This window comes from Hemitrygon akajei, chromosome 7, assembly GCF_048418815.1.
Source record: "Hemitrygon akajei chromosome 7, sHemAka1.3, whole genome shotgun sequence".
In the NCBI taxonomy this organism is placed as follows: domain Eukaryota; kingdom Metazoa; phylum Chordata; class Chondrichthyes; order Myliobatiformes; family Dasyatidae; genus Hemitrygon; species Hemitrygon akajei.
In genome coordinates, this window is record NC_133130.1 from 141574206 (window position 1) to 141590847 (window position 16642).

At 40.7% G+C, this 16642-nt stretch overlaps 1 long non-coding RNA gene across 1 annotated transcript in view; it reads left to right on the forward strand.

The window, feature by feature from the left end:
• The first annotated feature begins 5861 nt into the window (after positions 1-5861).
• Positions 5862-16642, forward strand: part of LOC140730997 (uncharacterized) — a 566791-nt gene continuing 556010 nt past the window's right edge. Inside the window, exon 1 of the long non-coding RNA XR_012099714.1 lies at positions 5862-5942. This is a non-coding gene — a long non-coding RNA (uncharacterized lncRNA). The remainder of the gene's footprint in view (positions 5943-16642) is intronic.

Genomic DNA, 16642 nt, shown 5'->3' on the forward strand with positions numbered 1-16642 from the left:
GCCTGAATAAGGTATACTGGTGAGAAATTTAACTTTATCAAAAACAACTCTGACCTTTTGGAATGTTTATGCGAATTTCTGAGAAAGCTGAGGTTAGCAATAACCTTAGCCTCATGGGACTTGGAAACTGAATATCCATCACAAGTGAAGAAGCAGGGTGGGTGAGAAAGGTTGTTTCAGGGTTATTACTAAAGGAGGGAGATGGAGAGGTGTGAGGAATGGGCAGAGGTTCGATCATAGGTCAGAATTTTTTCTTGAGGGATGTTGTGGAAGTGAAAACTGTCAGTGGCTGTGGAGGCAGAGTGGGTGAATCTAGCCAGGAGCTGATACCAGGAGACTAAAATCTTAACTAAATGTATGTAGTCCAACAGGAAGCTGATGGGCACAGTGACTGACCTTAGTTCTTCTGACTCACAACTCTAAAGAGATAGGTTTGATCTTGATCCATGGGTGGGGTTTGCACTGTCTCCCTGTGATTGTGGTTCTCCCCAGGGTCTTCAGTTTTCCTCCCCATAGACATACAGGCTGGGAGGTTGATTGTTCCTTTAAATTAGCCCAGGTGTACGTGGGTGGGGGAGAACTGGGGGGAATTGATGGACATGTGAAAGAGTGTGGGTGAGAGCAGAATGGATGAAATGAGTTCCCTTTGATAGATGGCCATTGTCAATGGGGAAATGGTGTCCTTCAATGTGATAAGAAGATACTGGAAAATATGCAGCATAAGAGTCACCAAATCAGGATTTCCTCAACAGGAGGATGGGACCCTCGAGTTGAAAGCACAGGGATCAAGCAGGAATAAACTTTTCTGATGTTGAAATGCAAATAGAAATGATGTCAGTTGAAAGTCAGTTATGTTAGATGTAGAAGGGATCTGGTGTTTGAAGATCTAGGAAGAGGTTATAAAGCAGAAACATAAAGACTGTCTCAGGCCCCAGAAACCTCCTGAACTGCTGACTATTTCCAGCATCTGCAGTTCTGATCACTGGGATTTGAAGACTGGTCTCAGATCATACATGGTGTTGAGTTTCTGTGTGGCCTGCTGCAGTGTGAATGTGGGCAGACTAGGTGTGTGGGAGGAAGCAGAGTTGCTGATAGTTGGTCCCACTGGATCACACACTAGGGAAAAGAGGGAGTTCTTCACACAGGGTACGCAGATTCTTCCTGAAATATGGGGGTTAGGTCATTGGCTCTGAATTGGGAAACTGCATTCCTTAAGTACAAAAAACAGTTTATGATGGCAGGAATAGGATTGGGGCAGGAAAAACAGGGTGGCCAAGAGTACAGCTGGTTCCAGATATGGAACAGGGGTGGATGGAGAAAATCTGTGGGGAAGTGTGAACCTGAAAATGAGTGGGGAAAAGTGAGAAATATTGGGAAGGAAAAGGAAAAAAATGCAAAAGGTGGTTTCAATGTCAGACGAACTACTATAATTTCACCTCATGCGTGAAACCATCATTTATTAGTCTTATAACCATATAGTCATAGATGTCCTTGAGGCTGGTGCCCCAGGTGAGTGGGGTGTTTGATTATGTTGTCTGCTTTACTGAGGGAGCAAGGAGTGTCGACACAGTCTATGGAGGAGAAACTGTTTCCATGACGGGATGAGCTGTGTCCACAGCTCTCTGTAGAGCATGTTGCATCCAGATAGAAAGCTTTCTGTCACAACCACGGATTCGGCAGCGCAGCAGATTTGGCAAATGCACTCCTGAATATGCACATGTCAGCTAATTATTATTTCATTGTGATAGTATGTAATTCTACTCATTCCGTCGTAATATTTGTCGAGACTTGGACACAGTCCCGTTGTTTTTTGCATCCGGCCCTGCCTGAGAAATTGGACTGTCGAGTCAACTGACTGAAGACTAGTGGTATTTCTTTAATATTTAGTTGTTCTTTTCAGCCGCAGTGTAGGCTTCGTTTTCCATTTGAGTGTTTTCGTTAACGGCCGTGTTTGGCCTGGCGTTTATTGTTTTCTTTTCACTTTAACACTGTTTACATTAAAGTCTGTGAACTATTGACCCGCTCCAGTGTCTCTCACTCCGTACTTGAGCCATATCCGAACCAGATGACACTTTCTGTGATGCCTCGATAGGAATTGGTAAGGCTTGACAGAGACATGCTGAACTTCTTTAACCCCTTGAAGAATAGAGGCATTGGTGAGCTCTCTTGTCTGTGGCATCAATGGGGCTGGACTTGGACAGACTATGATTGATGTTCACTCCTAGGAATTTGAAGCTCGCAACCTCAACATTGCTGATGTAGACAGTAACTTGTGCACCTCTCTCCTTCCTGAAGTCTATGACCTGCTCTTTTTTTTTTGCCTGACATGGATACAACTCGATGCTACTAAGCTCACTACATCTTTCCTGAACGAATCACTGTTATTTGAGATATGACCACTAGGATGGCATCATCTGTAAACTTCTAGATGGAGATTGAACAGATTTGGACTGCAGGGAGTAGAATGGAGGGCTGAGATCTCAGCCTTGTGTGGCACCAGTGTGCTTGGTGTCTATCCTTTACGACTGGGGTCAGTTGATCATGAAGTCAAGGAATGGAACAACAAAAGCTTTAACGTTATGTGGTTTTGGAGCTGAGGTCTGACATTATCTTGATTGGTTGTTACCTGGAACCTGATTGGCAACCTGATGATTACTCTCGTGACAATGGACAAAGATAATGGGAGGGTTTAAACTAATTTGCAAGGGGGATGGGACCCAGAGCGATAGAGCAGTGAAAGAAGTGCATGGAGTAAAGCCAGATGTAACATATAGAGAGGCTTTGATGAAAAAGAAGCAGAACAAAGGGTGTAAAGGTAGTAAGGTAGAAGGGCTAAAGTGTGTGTACTTCAATGCAAGAAGCATCAGGAACAAAGGTGAAGAACTGAGAGTTTGGATACATACATGGAATTATGATGTAGTGGTCATTACAGAGACTTGGCTGGCACCAAGTCAGGAATGGATTCTCAATATTCCTGGAATTCAGTGCTTTATACGGGATAGAGAGGGGGAAAAAGGGGAGGAGGGGTGGCATTACTAGTCAGGGATACTATTACAGCTGCAGAAAGGGTGGGTAATGTAGCAGGATCCTCTTTTGAGTCAGTATGGGTAGAAGTCAGGAACAGGAAGGGAGCAGTTACTCTACTGGGGGTATTCTATAGGCCTCCTGGTAGCAGCAGAGATTTTGAGGAGCAGATTGGGAGGCAGATTTTGGAAAGGTGCAAAAATAACAGGGTTGTTATCATGGGCGACTTTAACTACCCTAATATTGATTGGCACTTGTTTAGTTCCAAGGGTTTAGATGGGGCAGAGTTTGTTAAGTGTGTCCAGGATGGATTCCTGTCACAGAATGTTGATAGGCCGACTAGGGGGAATGCCATACTAGATCTAGTATTAGGTAACAAACCGGGTCAGGTCACAGATCTGTCAGTGGGTGAGCATCTGGGGGACAGGGACCACCGCTCCCAGGCCTTTAGCATTATCATGGAAAAGGATAGAATCAGAGAGGACAGGAAAATTTTTAATTGGGGAAGGGCAAATTATGAGGCTATACGGCTGGAACTTGCGGGTGTGAATTGGGATGATGTTTTCGCAGGGAAATGTACTATGGACATGTGTTCGATGTTTAAGGATCTTTTGCAGGATGTTAGGGATAAATTTGTCCCCGTGCAGAAGATAAAGAATGGTAAGATGAAGGAACCATGGGTGACAAGTGAAGTGGAAAATCTCGTCAGTTGGAAGAAGGCATGAGGTTTAGGAATCAAGGATCAGATGGGTCTATTGAGAAATATAAGGTAGCAGGAAAGAAGAAGGGGCTGAGAAGAGCAAGAAGGGGGCATGAGAAGGCCTTGGCGAGTAGGGTAAAGGAAAACCGCAAGGCATTCTTCAATTATGACAGGAGTAAAGGTAGGACCGATTAGAGATAAAAGTGGGAAGATGTGCCTGGAGGCTGTGAAATTGAGCAAGGTCCTCAATGAATAATTCTGTTCGGTATTCACCAATGAGAGGGAACTTGATGACGGTGAGGACAATATGAGTGAGGTTGATGTTCTGGAGCATGTTGATATTAAGGGAGAGGAGGTGTTGGAGTTGTTAAAATACATTAGGACGGATAAGTCCCTGGGGCCTGATGGAATATTACCCAGGCTGCTCCACGAGGTGAGGGAAGAGATTGCTGAGCCTCTGGCTAGGATCTTTATGTCCTTGTTGTCTACAGGAATGGTACCGGAGGATTGGAGGAAGGCAAATGTTGTCCCCTTGTTCAAAAAAGGTAGTAAGGATAGTCCAGGTAATTACAGACCAGTGAGCCTTACGTCTGTGGTGGGAAAGCTGTTGGAAAAGATTCTTAGAGATAGGATCTATGGGCATTTAGAGAATCATGGTCTGATCAGGGACAGTCAGCATGGCTTTGTGAAGGGCAGATCGTGCCTAACAAGCCTGATAGAATTCTTTGAGGAGGTGACCAGGCATATAGATGAGGGTAGTGCAGTGGATGTGATCTACATGGAGTTTAGTAAGGCATTTGACAATGTTCCACATGGTAGACTTATTCAGAAAGTCAGAAGGCATGGGATTCAGGGCAGTTTGGCCAGGTGGATTCAGAATTGGCTTGCCTGCAGAAGGCAGAGGGTTGTGGTGAAGGGAGTACATTCAGATTGGAAAGTTGTGACTAGTGGTGTCCCAGAAGAATCTGTTCTGGGACCTCTACTTTTCGTGATTTTTATTAATGACCTGGATAGGGGGTAGAAGGGTGGGTTGGCAAATTTGCAGATGACACAAAGGTTGGTGGTGTTTTAGATAGTGTAGAGGATTGTCGAAGATTGCAGAGAGGCATTGATAGGATGCAGAAGTGGGTTGAGCAGTGGCAGATGGCGTTCAACCCAGAGAAGTGTGAGGTCGTACAATTTGAAAGAACAAACTCCAAGGCAGAGTACAAAGTAAATGGCAGGATACTTGGTAGTGTGGAGGAGCAGAGGGATCTGGGTGTACATGTCCACAGATCCCTGAAAGTTGCCTCACAGGTAGATAGGGTAGTTAAGAAAGCTTATGGGGTGTTAGCTTTCATAAGTCGAGGGATAGAGTTTAAGAGACGTGATGTAATGATGCAGCTCTAGAAAACTCTAGTTAGGCCACACTTGGAGTACTGTGTCCAGTTCTAGTCGCCTCAGTATAGGAAGGATGTGAAAGCATTGGAAAGGGTACAGAGGAGATTTACCAGGATGCTGCCTGGTTTAGAGAGTATGGATTATGATCAGAGATTAAGGGAGCTAGGGCTTTACTCTTTGGAGAGAGGAAACATGATAGAGATGTATGAGATATTAAGAGGAATAGACAGAGTGGACAGCCAGTGCCTCTTCCCCAGGGCACCACTGCTCAGTAAAAGAGGGCATGAATTTAAGTTAAGGGGAGGGAAGTTCAAGGGGGATATTAGAGGAAGGTTTTTCACTCAGAGAGTGGTTGGTGTGTGGAATGCACTGCCTGAGTCAGTGGTGGAGCAGACACACAAGTGAAGTTTAAGAGACTACTAGACAGGTATATGGAGGAATTTAAGGTGGGGGGTTATATGTGAGGCAGGGTTTGAGGGTCAGCACAACATTGTGGGCTGAAGGGCCTGTACTGTGCTGTACTATTCTGTTCTATGTTCTATATTCTAGGAAACAGGTGTGTGTGTGTGTGTGTGTGTGTGTGTGTGTGTGTGTGTGTGTGTGTGTGTGTGTGTGTGTGTGTGTGTGTGTGTGTGTGTGTGTGTGTGTGTGTGTGTGTGTGGAGGAGGTGATAGTGGGTGCACCTCCTCTGAGATGCGATACCCTCTGAGAGGGTATTTAAAGTGCAGGAGGAATGAGAGCTCAACACTCGACATTGCAGCTGCAATTATGAAGATGGTCTCTCTTTTTGGGCTGGGGGTCGTGTTGTCTCTGGTTGCCCTCCATTCTGCTGGGGCAGGTGAGTGACTTCAATGCGAATTTTCTCTTCCTGTGCAGTCTGGTCTCAACCAAACCCCAGCACAGTACTGAGACCTCAGAGATTGGCCATGGCAAGGCAGATTACAGAATGTAACTGGATCTCCCATCATGGTCAGGGTCTCTGCTGCCACTCTCCGAGGGCAGTGAAGAAGGACGACACCTCTGCTCCAACCTCAGTGTGTTCAGCAATGCTGACCGTGTTTAGGTGAACCAGGCGCTCAATTCTCCCAGTAAATCACAACTTCATTAAACATTGAGATGATCAGAGTCCTTGACCAATCCAAAAGTCTCCATAACATCCGGAGAGCACAAGGTGTTCATCAGACAAATTATTTGCTGCTTTCATTGTGGTGGGAATGAGGAGAGTCTCCTCCGTCACGGTAATGTTTCCATTTCCGGTGGAATTGACAGAAGGGGTGAAATTCCTTGGGAGGTGACTGACAGGCGGATGGAGAGGGAGGACACAGCCCGACAGTGGGGCAGAGAGCAGGGAGCAGAAGGATTGGTCCTGTCTTTTCTGAAACCTGAGGGAGTTATTGAACTTCCTCCACTCTCTGAGTTTTAGAGGCTAGAGATCAGAACAGTCACTTCTAACAAAGGACCTGGGTAATCTGGACTCCACAGTTCAGCGGGTGGGACGGAAGAAGTGGACACACAATTTGTGGAAGATAGATATAAGCAAAAAAACTCTCTTTAGCTGCTGACCCCGTGATCACTGACACTTTGCTGGTGCTGGATATTGAAATGTCATCAAAAACTTTGATCCTGTTCCACAGGATCGAGCACAAGTACTTGTCCATATTGTCATATGCACAAATACATGGATGCACAAGGGCAGCAAAAACTTACTTGCAGCAAAATCACAAACACGTACCTCAGATAAGTAAAGTTTACAAAAAAGTCTTAAACTGGTTCATTTATTAGATGTCAGACCAGCAGGGACTTTGTGTCTTTTTGCTCTCTTCCTGGTATAAGCTATGTCTGTCCTGTAAGCCGGCTTTTAAAGTCACCTCTTGTGATACGGTCACTCATTACACACCAGCGCATTGTCCATTCTCCGCCCAATGGGAATGTTACACAACGTGCCTGGAAAATCATAACTCGGAGAGCTCAAGATATGTTATATCTTGTTGTATTTATTCCAGAGGAGGCTATGCGTGAGCTGGACCCTGCCCTGAGGGAGCTCAACATGCGAGAACTGGGTAAGTGTTCACATCTCCTTCTGTCTCTCCCTGTGCTGCCAGTGACGGGTGAGGTTCCCCTCCCACCACTTCCCCGGCTCTACTCTGGGAGCAGCATCTACAACAACGGGTAACATTGACGTTTTTAACCTGACGCTGGAGAGACAAAGGGGCAGAACAATGTACTGATGGGGAAGATGAAGCAGGGTGGGGCAGGGGAGGGAATTGTGTCGAACACACAGTTGTCCATACGGCTTCAGTCCCTGCAGCAGGTTCAGGGTAATCCAAGGTGTATAGTGTGTTGGACATCTTTGATTGGAGGACTGAGTTCAAGACCCACGGCGTAATGTTACTACCCTATTAAACCCTGGTTAGACCACATTTGGAATATTGTGTTCAGTTCAGGTCACCTCATTGTAGGAAGGACATGGAAGCTTTCAAGAGGATGCAAGGGAGATTCGTCACGATTCTGCTTGGATTAAAAAGCATGTCTTATGAGGGAAGGTTGAGCGAGATGGGGCTTTTCTCTATGGACTGACAGAAGATGTGAAGTCACTTCATAAAGTTGCACAGGATAATAAAAGGCATAGATGTTAATAGCCAGGGACCTCTGCCCAGGGCGATAATGGCTAACTCTAGGGGGCATAATTTTAAGGTCATTGGGGGAAAGTATTGAGGGGAAAATCAAAGGTAATATTTTAGAGTGGTGGGTGCATGGAATACTCTATCATGGGTGGTGGAAGACGCAGATACATAGAGGAAATTTAAGAAACTCTCAGTAAGGTACATGGATGGTAGAAACATGGAGGTCAATGCAGGAGGGAAAGGTTAAATTGAACTTAAAGTTGATTAAAAGATCGGCACACCTTCTGTGCTGTGCTGTAATATTCTGTCTTCTACGTTGTGTAAGCTGATGTTTTATGTAAAGACATGTAACTGCAGAATGAAACCTGAGATTTTCATTGGAAATCTATATCCTGATAGCAGTGTAGGATTAAATTTGATAAATAGATTTGTTACTCTGGAAACCACAATGCTCAGTTGCAAGAATTTGCCAAATAGATAACTTTATTTCCTATTTCAGACAACATGGTTAAGGGAAATGGTCATAAGTTTGCTGCTCTGGCTGAGTGACCCACTAACCCTTTGGTGAATAGTGGACATTCACAGCTCCTCTCACCCCTGAGCTGAACACTTTTGTGATTTCAATCCTCCGTCACCGAGGGATAAATGGGTGGAAAACACAGCAGATGTTTGCTGTTCTCATTGAAATGGTGTTAGATTACAGAAGAATTACAGATGTGTATAAAGTTTATACAGTTTACAAAGAAACAGAACTTGAACCCATGTATCTCTAGGTCAGTTATTGTAGAAAGGTCCACAATGCACCCTGTGTCAGACAGCATTACTAAATCAACCCTGAGCTCATGTAGAGAGGCTACAAGTTGCGGGGAGATAGCAATTGCAATGAGTCACTTATGATGTTTTCCGGAGAGAATTTATGGGGTACACCACTGTTGTAACGGGTATTTACATGGTGGATTGGATAGTGGACTACTTGACAGATAGACCTCAGTATGTGCGGTTGGGAGACTGTAGGTCTGACACGGTGGTCAGCAGCACAGGGGCGCCGCAGGGAACCGTACTCTCTCTGGTCCTGTTCACCCTGTACACATCAGACTTCCAATATAACTCGGAGTCCTGCCATGTGCAGAAGTTCGCTGATGACACGGCCATAGTGGGGTGTGTCAGGAATGGACAGGAGGAAGAGTATAGGAAACTGATACAGGACTTTGTGATATGGTGCAACTCAAACTACCTGCGTCTCAATATCACCAAGACCAAGGAGATGGTGGTGGACTTTAGGAGATCTAGGCCTCATATGGAGCCAGTGATCATTAATGGAGAATGTGTGGAGCAGGTTAAGACCTACAAGTATCTGGGAGTACAGTTAGACGAGAAGCTAGACTGGACTGCCAACACAGATGCCTTGTGCAGGAAGGCACAGAGTCGACTGTACTTCCTAAGAAGGTTGGCGTCATTCAATGTCTGTAGTGAGATGCTGAAGATGTTCTATAGGTCAGTTGTGGAGAGCGCCCTCTTCTTTGTGGTGGCGTGTTGGGGAGGAAGCATTAAGAAGAGGGACGCCTCATGTCTTAATAAGCTGGTAAGGAAGGCGGGCTCTGTCGTGGGCAAAGTACTGGAGAGTTTAACATCGGTAGCTGAGCGAAGGGCGCTGAGTAGGCTACGGTCAATTATGGATAACTCTGAACATCCTCTACATAGCACCATCCAGAGACAGAGAAGCAGTTTCAGCGACAGGTTACTATCGATGCAATGCTCCTCAGACAGGATGAAGAGGTCAATACTCCCCAATGCCATTAGGCTTTACAATTCAACTGCCAGGACTTAAGAACTTTTTAAAAGCTATTATTAATGCTTTTTGAGATAGTGATTTAGATGCATATCATATTTTTTACTGAGTTAAGTATTGTATGTAATTAGTTTTGCTACAACAAGTGTATGGGACATTGGAAAAAAGTTGAATTTCCCCATGGGGATGAATAAAGTATCTATCTATCTATCTATCTATCTATCTATCTATCTATCTATCTATTTAGTTGAGCTACTGTCGCCTTTCTGTCAGCTGGAACCAGTCTGGCCATCCTCCTCTGACATCTCTAATGAACAAGGGAGTTTGTTACATGGCCCATGTGTAATACTGACAAGGGATCCAAAAACAGGCTGCATGTTATACATGGCATGAAAATTCAGCACAGTTGATGCAATAGGCAATAGGACACTTCTCTCCGTAGATATGGTGTAATACAGGACTGTGGGTTCATTATGTAGACATGATATAATGTAGAATAAAGAATACAACAGGAGAGTAACTCATCCTTTTGTCTCTGGGGCAGGTTGATCACTCTGTGCCAACTCAGAGAGAAGGGCCGCTTTATGAATGCTGAAACTTTGAACCACTCCACCTGCTCTTCATCTACATTTGCTGACAATAAGGAATTGCCTATCATGCTTTAAAAAGTGAACTTTCTGCTGCTGAGTTTGAAATCTCTGCTCAGGGCTCAGTGCAACTCAGAGACACCCAATGACATCAACATAGTGAAAGTGTATGTTATGAAAATTATACAAATCCAATGACTAAATACTGATACTTTAAATGACATCTCAGGCCATCCAACAAATAGCTGAGAGCATCAAACATTTCATTGCCGCAGACACAGATCAGAACCAGGCACAGGTGTTTTCCATTCATGTAAAGAGGAATACAGATTGAATTCCTGATGAGTAACATTCTGATTCTGTAACAAGTCAAAAATGAACAACATTTAATCAGTATCAGTGTCTCTGCTTCTTAGCTTGCCCAAATGCTCAATATATCTTGTGCTGTTTTGTCGAAGAAACTTTGAAAAAAATATTTAAAAATAAGTGAATGAAACTGTCATTTTAAATTTTTTATAAACCGTTCCTTTCAGTAAAGTTTTGTGTACCATCGAGTTCAATTTTCTGCAGACGGCCAGTTTTTATTGTGCGTAACACAACTGCACTGCCATAACTTGTACCAGTATTGTGGCATTGGTCACTCGCAGTAACGAGTACTTTCTCAACCTTTTTTAATTGAGTTTCAAATTGATATACATATCAATGATAATGATATAAAGAGATGGGGATTACATTAATAAAGGTTAATGTATACAGACACAGACTCTGAATAACATATGTAATTTGAGCCTCCCAGTCTCCTAATAACTGACCATGAAAAAGATTCAAAAGAATTTTTACAAAAACGAGCAAAAAAAAGGAAAAATCCCCCTACACTAGAAAAAGAAAAACCCCCAAAACAAAACAAAGACTGGGCTGCCATGTTTCATCAGTTAAAATCATTACTTGTCATCAACCCGGCTCCTTTATACACAAACAAAAATTTATTGGAAAGGATTCGGAAAAGGTCAGTTTACATCATATGAAAATGTTGAATAAATGGCCTCCAAGTTTCTTCAAATTTAACCAAAGTACCACTCCTAATTTCTTTCTAAGTTCAAACATGTTATAGTTTGGGAAAACCATTGAAATTGCAGTAGGGGGATTAGTATCTATCCATTTAAATAAAATGGATCTTCTGGCCATTAATGTATCAAATGCAATCAAATGGCAAGCTGAAGGGGATTAATGACCAGAATCCATCACTGGTAATCCAAAAATTACAGTAATAGGATGAGGTTGTAAATCAATATGCAAAACTGCTGAAATAATATCAAAAGTGTCTTCCCAATATTTTTCCAAAAGAGGACAAGACCAAAACATATGTGTCAAGGAAGCTACCTCAGAATTACATCTGTCACAGACAGGATTTATATGGCAATAAAAACAAGCTAACTTATTCTTAGACATATGGGCCCTATGAACCACCTTAAATTGTATCAAAGCGTGTTCTAGCACACATTGAAGAAGTGTTAACTAATTGGAGATTTTTTTCCCATTTCTCTATAGGTAAAGATTCCTGAAGTTCTCTTTTCCATTCATTCTTAATTTTATCAGTTGTATCTGGATGTATTTTCTTACTTAAATCATAAATAATTGTTATTAAACTCTTCTGATAGGGGTTTAAACCTATTTTTTCCTGTAATTTCAATTTGATGTGATATCGGAAAAGTAAGTAAAATAACATACAAAAATGTTCTAATCTGTAAAAATCTGAAAAAAAGGTGATTTAGGGAAATTATATTTATTAGACAACTGTTCAAAAGACATGAGAGAATTAATCATGAATAAATCATGAAAACATGTTATTCCCTTTGTTTTCCATATAAAAAAACCTTGATTAGTTCTGGATGGTTGGAAGAAAAATTGGATATAATAGGACTTGATAGGATAAATTTATTCAAACTAAAAAATTTACAACATTGAAAACATATTTCTATTGTGTGTTTAATTATTGGATTAGTCATTTGCTTATTCAGTTTTGTAAGTACAAAGGGAAGTGAAGCCTTTAAAATAGAAACCAATCAGAACTCCTGTACAGACTTGCACTCGAGGTTCACTCATCATGGACGTTGAATTCCATCCAAATCTTGTGTCCAGAATATTAGATATCGAATATTAATTGCCCAATAATAGAATCTAAAGTCCGGCATTGCCAAACCGCCATCCTTGTTTGATTTTGGTAAATATTTCTTACTTAACCTAGGATTTTTATTCTGCTATATATGAAGAAATTTTAGAATTAATAACATCAAAAAAGCATTTGGAAATGAAAATTGGTACCTTCTGAAATAGATAAGAAATTTATGTAAAATAATCATCTTAACAGCATTAATTCGACCAATCAATGATAAGGGCAATGGGGACCATTTTGTAAACAACTGCTTAACATGATCAATTAGGGGTAAAAAGTTAAATTTAAATAGACCCTTATGTTTTGTAGCAATTTTAATGCCCAAATAAGTAAAATACTCAGCAAACAGTCTAAATGGTGATTGTGCATAGATTGAAACTTGCATATTTAATGGGAAAAGCTCACTCTTATTAAGATTCAATTTATAACCAGAAAAACTACTGAATTGAGCAAGTAGTGATATGACTGCAGGGATGGATTTCTCTGATTAGAGATATATGGTACCAGGTCATCTGCATGTACTGATATCTTATGCATCCCATTCCCACAAATAATGCCAAATATATTGGATGAATCATGAAGAGTGATTGCCAAAGACTTCAACACAATATCAAATAGTAAAGGGCTTAAAAGACAGCCCTATCTACTACCTCAATGCACATTCAGTGGGACTTTATCTTTTTTTGGAATTAAAGAAATAGATGCTTCATAAGAGGATTGTGGTAATTCACTTACAAATAAGGCATCCTTAAAAATTCTACATAACCAAGGAGAAAATAGATTTGAAAAAGACTTAAAAAATTCTACTGTATACCCATCCGCACCAGGTGCTTTACAAGAATTCATCAAATAATTTGCTTTCTTTATTTAATCAAAGAATTTGCTTTCTTTATTTCTTCTTTCGTGATGTGTGCATCTAATGCTAAACATTTATTATGTGGTAATTTCAGAATATTCTATTTCCTTAAAAAATCCTGCATAATGGTGGAATCGTCAGAAAATTCTGATTGGTATAAAGAGGTATAGAATTCTTGAAAAGATTTCTTAATTTCATCATGGTCAACTGTCAAAATATCATCCCATTTATGAACTTTAATAATCTGACATTTAGCCGAAGCAGCTTTCAGTTGTCTGGCCAATAATTTACACTATTTGTCACCATGTATACAAAATTTACCCTCTGTTTTAAGTAATGGATTTTCAATCGGGGATGTTAATAACAGTCCATGTTGCATCTGAAGTTCAACTCTCTTTTTTATAAAGATCCAGAATAGGAGCAGCAGCATTTTAAAATATCAGTTTCTTTAATCTTATTAACCAACATATGTATTTCATGATTAATTCATTTTTTCAATCCAGCAGAATATGAAATAATTTGCCCACTGCTATATACTTTAAAAGAATCCCATAATATCCCACTGAAAATTTTTTCTATAAAGTTAGTTGAAAAGAGAAAGGCAATCTGTTCTTTAATAAAATTAACAAATTAAGTTCTGAAGGAGAGTAGAATTGAACGCCATTGCCTAGTACTAAAAGTTACATCAGTTAATTTGATTGATACTTTCAAGGGCGCATGATCAGAGACAGCGATTGGATCATACACACAGGCAGTAACAAACAGAACTAATCGTGAGTCGATGAAACAGTAATCAATTCTAGAGTAATTATGATATACATGAGAAAAGAAATAAAACTCTTTATCATGAGGATAAAAAAACCCCCAAATCTCTAAAATTCTGGAGTCAACTAAAAAAGAATTAATAAAAATAGCAGATTGGACATAGATCTGTCTATCAAGAGGTTCTGGCAACAATTAAAATCTCCACCCATTATCAACATATATTCATTTAAAATAGGAAGAAATACAAATAAATGCTTAAACAATTCAGGGTAGTTGGTATTGGGTGCATAGATATTAACCATGACAACTTTTTGATTATAAAGCAAATCAGTAATTAACAGAAATCTACCATTTGGGTCTGAGATTGTATCACAGTGAACAAATGAAATTGAAGAATCTATACAGATAGAAACGTCTTTCATCTTAGCCTGTACGTTGGAGTGAAAATGTTGACCTTTTCAAAACCTAATAAAAAGCTGATTATCCTTCTTCCTCACATGAGTCTCCTGAGCAAAGATAATCTGAACACTCAATCTCTGAAAAACTTTAAAAATCTTCTTCCATTTAATCGGATGATTGAGACCATTCGTATTCCATGAAACAAAGTTAATAATATTATCCATTTTACTTGAATAAACCATATTGTATGTAAAGGGTTTACCTTGCTGCATAGGAAACTCATGAATCAGGAAGAGGGAAAATGTTTAAAGAGGAACTGGAAGTTATGACAATTCAGACATATTTGTAGTTTCAGATCAGCCCAGATGGAAAAAACTAAACTAAAAATAGCCCCACCCCTACCTACAAAAGCTCAAAAACTGGCAAATAGACAGCCATAAAACTATCTAAATATTGCCCTACCCCCATTTCTCTTGAAGGCAAGTACCACCACCTAGCCAAAACATTGAGAGAAGAATGCCATATGAAAGCCCAAACAGATGTTAAAAGAAACTCAGCCTTTTGCAAAACATTTTGAAAGGGGAGATCTTGGAAAAAGAAGCAGAGTACAATCTTATTAATATTTCAGGGAAGCAACAGTCAACCACAAAATCACATTCTTAATTATTTTCAAAAGCGAACATTTGGAAATAATAAAATAAAATAATAAAGGGAAAAAAGAAATTTGAACAGAAAAACTTGATAAACATCTGTACTCAAAAAAATACAAATATTATCAAACCAAGGGCAAAATTCTTCAAGCTTTAAAAGTCTGGATCTATAAATTGGATATTAACTTATAAACCAAATGAGTACAGACATGAAAAAAGTAAATTTATTAAACAGCTCAGATCGAATATTGATCCTCAAGGAATTGATGAGCTTTGTCCATGGATTAAAGCCATTTTGCGTGATTTATCAGGCAGAACCACCCTTAGGCGAGCCGGAAATAGCAGAGCTGGTTGGAACTTTGATAGAGGTCAGACATCACTGGCTTAAAAAGCGATCTTTCTCGCATTACCTCAGGACTATAATCTTCCACTAAATGAAACTTAAGATCCCCATGTTGAATAACCCCTTTTTGATGGGCAATTCAAATTAAATGCTTCTTAGTATGCACATAGTGGAATCGGAGTATGACGTGTCGAGGCTTAATCTCCTTAGGGGGTTTAACTCTTAGAGCCCGATGGGCGTGAACGAGTATAGGGGGAGGAGAAAAATCTTCAGAGCTGAACACGTCCATTAAAAATTGAGAAAAGTATTTACTAAGGTCACCGCTCTCAACATCTTCACGGAGTCCTATTATTTGCAAATTCTGTCTACGACTACGACTTTCCAGGTCAATAATCTTGACTTTATACTGTTCCAATGTTTGAATGGTCGAAGTTAATTTCTGTTCCAACAAGTCCAGTCTATGATCCCTTCGTCTTTCAGCTTCATCGAGTTCAGAGATTTGCTGCTGTTGTTTTTCAGTCTCACGCTTGAGTGCTCCCATTCTACCTTCAATCTCCTTTAACGCTACTTCCAAGGTATGAAATTTTTTATCAAGTTTATCATCCAGGAGCTTTGACATAGCCTCCAAAGTGAGTGGAGACTGCCTAGGCTGTTTAGGATCACCATCTCTCCTTCTGTTTCCATTACCGGCTCCCTTATCTTTGGCTGATGCCTTTTACCCTCTGATCTCCATTTCCAGCGACTAATAATCAAAGTTTAAGCACATAAAAGTATTATAAACACTTTAATATAAATTGTGAAAGGGTGGTAAAAAAAGATTGAAAAGTGACTGGAGCAAAGCCAAAATGTGACTTATACCATCTGGTGCCCCAGGAGTGCAGGAATGAGTACAGTCCGTCCCTTTCCTTATTGTCCACAATATCCATCACCTTTTGCCAGCACATGTCAATTCACCCCGAGATACTGAGGTATTTCTACTGGTCTCGGGGTGATTTAATGGAAATTCTGAGTGGGAAGCAGTATGGACCATCACTGAAGAATCTGTTGGTTGGTAAACCTCTCAAGGAAGCATTTTATGTCTGTAACATCAACACAGAAAGGATCTACAAGTGTGGTTTGGGCAAGGTGATTTTTTGGTAAAGGTGTACTTGATAAGTGGGAAATTATCAAAAGTCAAATTTGAGAGTACACAACTTGTACGTTCCTATCAGTATAAAAGGCATGGGTAACAGGTTTAGGGAACCATGGTTTTTGAAAGGTATTGAGGCCCTTGCTAAGAAAAGGAAGGAGGTGCATAGCAAATGCAGGCAGGCAAGAACGAATGAGGCGCTTGAAGAGTGTAAGGCATGCAA